Genomic DNA, 8,136 nt, shown 5'->3' with positions numbered 1-8,136 from the left:
AATCCTACTACACTGCCGTAGTGGTAAAGACAGCATGGTACTGGTACAATGACAGACACATAGATCAATGGAATCGAATTGAGAATTCAGAGATCAACCCATCTATCTATTTATTTTGTTTTGTTTATTATTTTTTGTGTGTGTACCGTCAAATCGGATCTGACTGGTGGGATTGACAGGAGGAGACTGTCCCTCCTTCTCCAGCAGGGCATCTGGTGGATTTGAACTGCGTGCCTCTGAGATTGCAATGCAGTTTCTTGCCACTAGGCCACCAGAGCTCCCTAAGCGTGTAGATTTTTATAATATTCCGATATTATAGATTTAATTTCTTCTGGTTCTGTTGTGATGACACCTCTATCATTTCTTAATTGAGTGTCTTCTCTTTTTTTTCTTTTGTTAAGTTTGCCAGTGGTTTGTCAATTTTATTAACCCTTTCAAAAAACCAGCTTCTGGTCTTATCGATGGCTTCAATTGTTTTTCTGTTGTCTATCTCATTGATTTCAGCTCTTGTCCTGAAAGTTTCCTTTCTTCTAGAGGTTGTAGGATTAGGTTGTTGTTCTTTTGTTAGATGATGAAGGTGTTGAATTAGATCATTAGTTTTTCTTCTTTCTTCCTCTTTCATGTGTGCCTATTGCTATGAACTGCCCTCTGAGAAGTGCCTTAGTTCTATCCCAGAGGTTTTGGTATGTTGTATTTTTATTTTAATTTGTTTCAAACAACTTTTAAATTTCATTCTTTATTTCTTTTATAACACAATCATGTTCTAGCAGAGTTATTTAGCTTCCATATGAAAGATTTCATAAGCTTTATGCTGCTGTGGCTTTATGGCATTGTGATCTGAGAAGACACTTCATATTATTTCAATGTTTTTTAATTTGTTGAGACCTGCTTTGTGTCCTAATATGTGATTGATTCTAGAGAATGTACTACGTGCACTTGAGAAGAAAGTGAATTGAGTTTTATTTGTGTGCATTTCCCTGAATACATCCACTAGGTCGAGTTGGCTGATTGTGCAGTTCAGGTCTTTTGCATCTTTGTTGAGTTTCTTTTGGATTGACCTACCCTTTAGTAATAGTAGTGTGTTGAAATCTCCTACCACTGTTGTGGTGTAGTCTATTTCTTTCTTCAATTCTGTTAACCATTATTTTCTGTATCTTGCAGATGTATCATTTGGTGCATAAATGTTAACCAAGTTTATAACCTCTATATAATGCCTTTCCTTATCTTTGATGGTGGTTTACCTTCTGAAATCTATTTTATCAGAGATTAATATTGTCACTCCTGCTTTTTGAGGTTGCCATTTGCTTGGTATCTTTTATTCAAGCCTTTGACTTTGAGTCTGTCTTTCTCTTCCTTTTTTTTTTTTTAAATGTGTCTCTTGTAGGCAACATATTGATGGGCTTTGCTATTTTATCCATACTGCTACTCTTTTTCTCTTAAGTGATGCATTTAGTTCATTCACATTAAGTGTGATTATTGTCACAGACCATGTTTTAGTTTTGCTATTTTGTTGGGGGGGATTTCTTTTTTTGCTATTTTTTCTTTTCTTTTCTTTTTTTTCCCTGTTGTTTTTTGTTACTATGATCTGTACACTTTCCTTTGGCATCTTCACATTAAGGACTTCACTTAAAATGTCTTATAATTTTGGTCTTATTTTCACAAATTCCTTAAGTTCCTCTCTTCTGCAAAGGATCTAATTTCTTCTTCATATTTGATGGACAGATTTCCTGGGTACAGGATCTTGGGCTGTCAGTTGCTTTCGTTCAACTTTGTGTATATGTCATACCATTGTCTTCCAGCTCACATGGTTTCTGCTAAGAAATCAGAACTTAACCTAATTGTTTCCCCTTTGTAGGTAACTCTTTCTCATGCTGCTTTTATCCTTATCTTTTTAAATTTTTTTAATTTTTTATCTTTTTATCCTTATCTCTGAATTTGGAGAATTTGACTCCAATATGAATGGACAAATTCTTTGAGACTCACACCCTATCCAGACTGACAAAGACAGATATAGAATACTTGAACAGACCCATCACAAAAGAAGAAATTAAAAAGATCATAAAAAGACTTCCCCACATGTCAGGCCATGTGTATAGTTGCTGTTTATGTTTGTTTGGTTTGTTGTGAACAATCATTAAGTGTGCAAAAATAAAATGTACATACGTTTTAGATTGTTAATAAAAAAGACTTCCCCATAAGAAAAGTCCTGGACCAGATGGCTTCACAGCTAAATTTTACCAAACATTCGGAGAGGATCTATCATCAATTCTACTTAAACTATTTTAAAAAAATTGAAAAAGAAGGAACACTCCTAGAGTCATTTTATGAAGCAACCATAACTCTAATACTAAAACAAGGCAAAGACAATACCAAGAAAAAACCCTACAGACCAATATCTCTCATGAATGTAGATGCAAAAATCCTTAGCCAATAGAATAAAAAAGCACATTAAAAAATTCACCATGGCTAAGTGAGATTCATAATGGGTATGCAGGGATGATTCAACATAAGAAAAACAATCAATGTAATTCACCATATTAACAAAATAAGTAATAAGAACTATATGATCTCCAAGTATTGAAGAGTAATGATGTCAGTCTGGAGACTAAGGTGTACCTGATACAGGCCATGGTCTTTGCAATCACTTGCTATGCATCAGAGAGTTGGACAATGACCAAGGATGATAGATGGAGAATTGATATCTTTGAGCTATGGTGTTGGTGAAGAGTACTGAATATATAACGGCCTGCTAAGTGAGCAAACAGGTTTGTCCTCGAGAAGGTTAAACCAGGCTGCACCTTGGACACAAAGATTCTGCAGCTTCTTTTAACGTACTTTGGACATGTTGCAAGGAGGGACTTCATGCTTGGGAGGATTGAGGGACAGCACAGGAGAGGAAGACTCTTAATGAGATGGCCTAATTGAGTGACTGGCATCATAGGGGGTTAGGTGTGTCAGAGACAATAAGATTGGGATAGGATAGATAAGAGTTTAGGGTTTAGGGCTGTTGTACACAGGGTCGCTATGAGTCGCAGGCAACTCGATGGCACATAACAACAACATATGATCTTAGCAATTGATACAAAAAAGACATTTGACAAAATACAGCACTCTTTCCTGATTAAGAAACTCAGCATAATTGGAATAGAAGGGAATTTCCTCAACATAGTGAAAAGTACATATGCAAAACCGAGAGCCAATATCATTCTCAATGGAGAAAGTCTAAAAATATTTTCCTTGAGAATAGGGACCAGACAAGGATACCCACTGTCACCACTTCTATTCAATATTGTACTGGAAGTGCTTGTTAAGGCAATATGACAAGAGAAGAAAGTAAAAGCATCCAGATTGGCAAAGAAATGTTAAAATATCACTATATGCAGATGATATGATAGTATACATAGAAAACTCCAAAGACTCAACAACAAAAAACCCTGTTAGAGCTAGTAGGCCAATTTAGTAGAGTGGCAGGATATAAGATCAATATCTAAAATTCAATAGGATTCCTCTACAATAACAAAGAGAACTTAGAAAAGCAAACCAAGAAAGCAATACCATTTATAATAGCCAATCACAAATTGAGATAATTGGAAGTGAACCTAACTAGAGATACAAAGAGCCTATACAAAGAAAACTATAGAGCATTTCTACAAGACACAATAAAAGAACTAAAGAAATGGAAAAATGTGCCCTGTTCATGGATAGGAAGACTGAATATTGTGAAAATGACAATGTTACCCAAAGCAATCTACATGTTCAATGCAATCCCAATACAGATACCAAATTCATTCTCCAAGGAGATCGAAAGGGAATTTGTCAAGTTTATTTGGAGAGGCAAAAATAATCAAAACACTTCTGAGAAAAATGAAGTGGGATATCTAGCACTCCCTGACCTCAGAACCTACTACTCAGTGGTAATAACCAAAGTAGTCTGGTACTGATAAATGTCAGGCACATAGATAAGTGGAACAGAATTGAGAACCCAGAAATAGACCCAGTTGTCTATGGTCAAGTGATATTTGACAAGGAAATAAGACCTATCAAATTGGGAAATAACAATCTGTTCAACTAATGGTGCTGGCAAAACTGGGCTGCTACCTGCAGAAAGCTGAGATAGGATTCAAGGATGCCCAAAACCATAAAGTTTATAAGAGACAAACTAGGGTCAAGCTTAGAAGCCCTAGTCTACAGTATAAAGAGTCTGTCAAATACAAGAAACATATAATCTAAACAGGATAAAATGGATGAATGGGACCTTCTAAAGATTAAATATCTGTATTAATAAAAAACTTTTTCCAGCAGGGTGAAAAGAAAACTTACTGACTGGGAACAAACATTTGGCAATACCATCTCAGACAATAGTCTCATAACAAAAGTTTATAGAATACTCCTGGGCCTCTACAAGAATAAGACTGATAAACTAGTTACAAAATGGGCAAAAGATACAGAAAGAATTTTCACAGATGAAGATATTCAAATGGACAACAGACATATGAAGGAATACTCCAAATTACTGGCAATAACAGAGACACAAATCAAAACCACAATGAGATATCATCTCACTCCAGTAACAGTGGCAAAGTTTAACAGGACAGCGAGTAATAAATGTTGGAGAGGATGTGGTGAGATAGGAACTATTTTACACTCTTGGTGGGATTGTACAATGGTACAACCACTCTGGAAGGCAGTTTGTTGCTTCCTCAAAAAGCTGGACGTAGACATCTTAACAAGGCTTCACTTGTGGTAGCTTCTCTCTGAGCTTCGTGTTGCTGCCCAAGGATGACAAGAAGAAGAAAGATGCCGGAAAGTTGACCGAGAAGGACAAAGACCCAGTGAACAAATCTGGGGGTAAGGCCAAGAAGAAGAAGTGGTCCAAAGACAAATTTCAGGACAAGCTCAATAACCTGGTCTTGGTTGACAAAGCCACATATAACAAACTTTGTAAAGAAGTTCCCAACTATAAGCTGATAACCCCAGCTGTTGTCTCAGAGAGAATGAAGATTAGGGCTTCTCTGGACAGGGCAGCCCTTAAGGAGCTACTAAGTAAAGGATTTATCAAACTGGTTTCAAAACACAGAGACTAAGTAATTTACACCAGAAACACCAAAGGTGGTGATGCCCCAGCTGCTGGAGAAAATGCACAAAACAAGTTCAACCAATTGTGCATTTTAAAAAAGAAAACTTTACTCAGTTAAAAAAAAGAAATAAAAAAGCTGGACGTAGAAATTCCATATGACCCTGCTATTCCATTGCTCACAATACATCCTAAGAAAATAAGAACTGAGGCTCAAACAGAAACTTATACACCAATGTTCATAGCAACATTATTCACCATTGCAAGAACATGGAAATAGCCCAGATGTCCATCCACAAATGGATTAAGAAGTTGTGGTACATTCATACAATGGAATGCTACACAGCACGCAGGGGCAGGGGCAATCATTTTGTAAATTATTACTTATCTTGGGAGAGACTGTAGAGCATTATGCTGAGTGAACTAACTCATTTGCACAAGGACAAATACTGTATAACCATTATTATAAAATAAATATGAGGATCCAACGTGTGGGGAAGGTGGAAATAGAGGGATGAGGATGGGGTGGTAGGGTGTTAATAATAGGGTTGCACAATTCTATCGGTGGGTGGGGTGAAGGAAGTGGGAAGGATCTTTTTGTGAAAAACATTGTATTCAAACTTTGTAAATATATAAGTAAATATAAAATTTAAAAAAAATAGTAAAAAAATTAACTATGTATTACCTATGCAGAAAATATAAAGAAATGTAAATCATAAAAAAAAGCTATACAGCAAAATTCTTTTCTGTCAGGTCATTATGGCTCAAAACACACTCAATAGAAACTAATAAAAACAACCAAGACACAGCAGTACATTATTTCTGAATTATTTTACTTTATGAAAGATAACAAATAGTATTTTCCTTTATTTAGGATATTTTGTTTAAATTATCTATTTTTCTATGTAAACTATGTTGAGACAATTTTCCTTATCTCCCATGTTTATTTTTCTCTGAAAAATTTTGTGTCCCATACAATCATATGGCTCCAATAATCTCATTTAGAAATTAACAAATATCACAAAATATTCACATTATATATTATGAAGAAAGAAAAACATAGATTAATATCTGTATTATTAATTTTTATAAGACTACAAAATCACCAGCATTCATGTTGGTAATTCTTTGTTTAGTTTGTAGTTGATGGCTTCATTTGATTTTTAATGAATTTGACTGAAATCTAAAAACTATTTTTCCTACCATTAATCTATTGTCCAAGTAATTTCTGTGACCTCCAAGTTCAGAACCCATAATTTCTTAAACTACATCCTTCCAGATCACTTTTCTCATTGCCCTTTTTACCTCTTTGTTCCTCAGTGTATAGATGAGTGGATTAATACTAGGGGCAATAACAGTATAAATAAGGGCCAGGATTTTTCCCTGATTCTGAGAGTAATTATTCTTAGGCTGAAGATACATGAACATAATTGTTCCAAAGAACACTGTGACCACCGTCAAGTGGGAGGCACATGTCCCAAAGGCCTTCTTTCGTCCTTCAGCAGACTGCATCTTCACCACAGTTCCGGCAATACAGGCATAGGAGGTAAGGATGATAGACACTGGGATGGCAAGAATGATCAGGCGTCCAATTAATATTTTCGATTCAGTTGGACCCGTATCCACACAAGACAGCTTGATAATGATCAGGATCTCACAATAGAAATGGTCCACTTGGCGATTATCACATAGAGGCAAAACAATGGCTAGTGATGACTGAATGAGAGAGTTGGCAAATCCAGAGATCCAGGAAACAGCAGCCAGAATATGACATATCTGTTCATTCATGATTGGAGCATAATGTAAAGGCTACAAAACAGCAACATAGCGATCAACAGCCATGACGGCAAGCAGCACACATTCCATGGAACCAAAAGCCAAGGCCACTGAAAATTGAACCATGCAGCCTATGTAGGTGATTGTCTTCTCACCACTCCAAATGTTCACTAGCATCTGAGGGACAATGCAGGTCGTGAAGCCAATGTCCAGATATGACAAGTTTCGAAGAAAGAAATACATGGGGGTACGGAGTCGGCTGTCCAGAAGGGAGATCAAGATGATAGCTGTGTTGCCAGTGAGTGTCATGGTGTAGAAACCAGCGATCACCAGAGAAAGGATGAACTCAGCCTTTGGATCTTCTGAGAAGCCAATTAAAAGGAAGTTTCCCCAGGAGCTGCCATTTGTTGCCATCATTTCTTTCATAGCAGGTAAAATAGAATTTAGTGCTATCAATCTGTTACTAAAACAAATTTTTTTTTTAAGTTAGTAAGTTTTGGACAAAATTGCTATTATTTCACAGGTTTTAAAAATAAATCCGAAGGATGTCCACTGACATTTTCTAGTTTACAAAATAATTTAACTGTAAATCTCATGTCAAAGAATGTTACATACTGTTAATGAACAAGTGGTCCATGCTGTCTAAAAGCAGAGCATTCCTATGAAAGTGTCATAAACTAAAATAGTATAAGCAAAGAATTATGATTCATTTATATGGAAAAAAAATTTTGGTGTTTACAGGTATGATTAAAGGCAATGATAGTTTGATTCTGAGGCACTGAATATCATCATTCCCAAGAAGAAAATTGTCAATGTCCAACTCACTGTATAGCGTGCATGATACCTCTTTAAAGACTCACTGCAAACAAATGTGTAACACTGGTTTCACATTTCCTCTCTTTTATAAAAGTGAAAATGCTCTTCAGACTTCTTTGGTCAGTAAAACAAATACTAGTAGCCATCATAAAAATAAATTAGTAAAAAGGGAAATTTTCAAAAGTGAAAAATACCTGCTGTTGTTTCTCATAGGCAGAGCTGAAGGAAGACTGCTGCTGTTGTTGTTGTTATATGCCGTTGAGTTGTTTGCGACTCATAGTGACCCTATGTACAACAGCCCTAAACCCTGCTCTATCCTGTGCCAATAGCACTGCCTCTGACACACCCATCCCAATTACCCCAGTCACTGAATCAATCTATCTCATAGAGGGTCTTCCCTCCTGCGCTGTCCCTCCACCTTACCAAGCATGATGTCCTTCTCCAATCCTCACAACATGTCCAAATTATGT

General features: G+C 36.2%; 1 pseudogene; it reads right to left on the bottom strand.

Annotated features, from left to right (window-relative positions):
• Positions 1–6,334: 6,334 nt before the first annotated feature.
• On the bottom strand, positions 6,335–7,264 carry LOC102866830 (annotated as a pseudogene).
• Between the last annotated feature and the right edge of the window lie 872 nt (positions 7,265–8,136).

This window comes from Elephantulus edwardii, unplaced genomic scaffold (assembly GCF_000299155.1).
Source record: "Elephantulus edwardii isolate Elephantulus edwardi_28Jun2011 unplaced genomic scaffold, EleEdw1.0 scaffold00221, whole genome shotgun sequence".
Classification (NCBI taxonomy): Eukaryota; Metazoa; Chordata; class Mammalia; order Macroscelidea; family Macroscelididae; genus Elephantulus; species Elephantulus edwardii.
Note: the sequence above shows the minus strand (reverse complement) of the source record. Positions and strands in the feature narration are given on the sequence as shown.